Here is a 652-nt window from a genome sequence, read left to right as displayed (position 1 = left end):
GAGAGAGAGAGAGAGAGAGAGAGAGAGAGAGAGAGAGAGAGAGAGAGAGAGAGAGTTCTTGAAAATAACTAATGATTAAAAATGAAATCTTCCAAACTATAAGAAGAATGGCACAGGTATCATTATCATTTAAAAGAAAATCACATTTGTTTTAAGCCCTTTTACTGCAGAAAGCAGATATATCCATTCAAAATTTCATTACCCTTAACTGCAAAAAAACATTTTTATAGACCAATCTATCTTTTGTTCAGGAATGTCATGTTAGAAACTATTTTCTGTTATGTCAAAGTTATTGAAGCAATGTGACTTGCTGAAAATACCAATTCTGTTAGTTGGTTGATTGTTAACATCGTTGTTGTTGTTGTTGGCACTCCGTCGCTTACGACGTCAAGGGTTCCAGTTGATCCGATCAACAGAACAGCCTGCTCGTGAAATTAACGTGCAAGTGGCTGAGCACTCCACAGACACATGTACCCTTAACGTAGTTCTCAGGGATATTCAGTGTGACACAGTGTGACAAGGCTGACCCTTTGAATTACAGGCACAACAGAAACAGGAAGTTAGAGTGAGAGAAAGTTGTGGTGGAAGAGTACAGCAGGGTTCGCCACCATCCCCTGCCGGAGCCTCGTGGAGCTTTAGGTGTTTTCGCTCA

The sequence above is a fragment of the Octopus bimaculoides genome, chromosome 20, assembly GCF_001194135.2.
Source record: "Octopus bimaculoides isolate UCB-OBI-ISO-001 chromosome 20, ASM119413v2, whole genome shotgun sequence".
Lineage (NCBI taxonomy): Eukaryota > Metazoa > Mollusca > Cephalopoda > Octopoda > Octopodidae > Octopus > Octopus bimaculoides.
Note: the sequence above shows the minus strand (reverse complement) of the source record.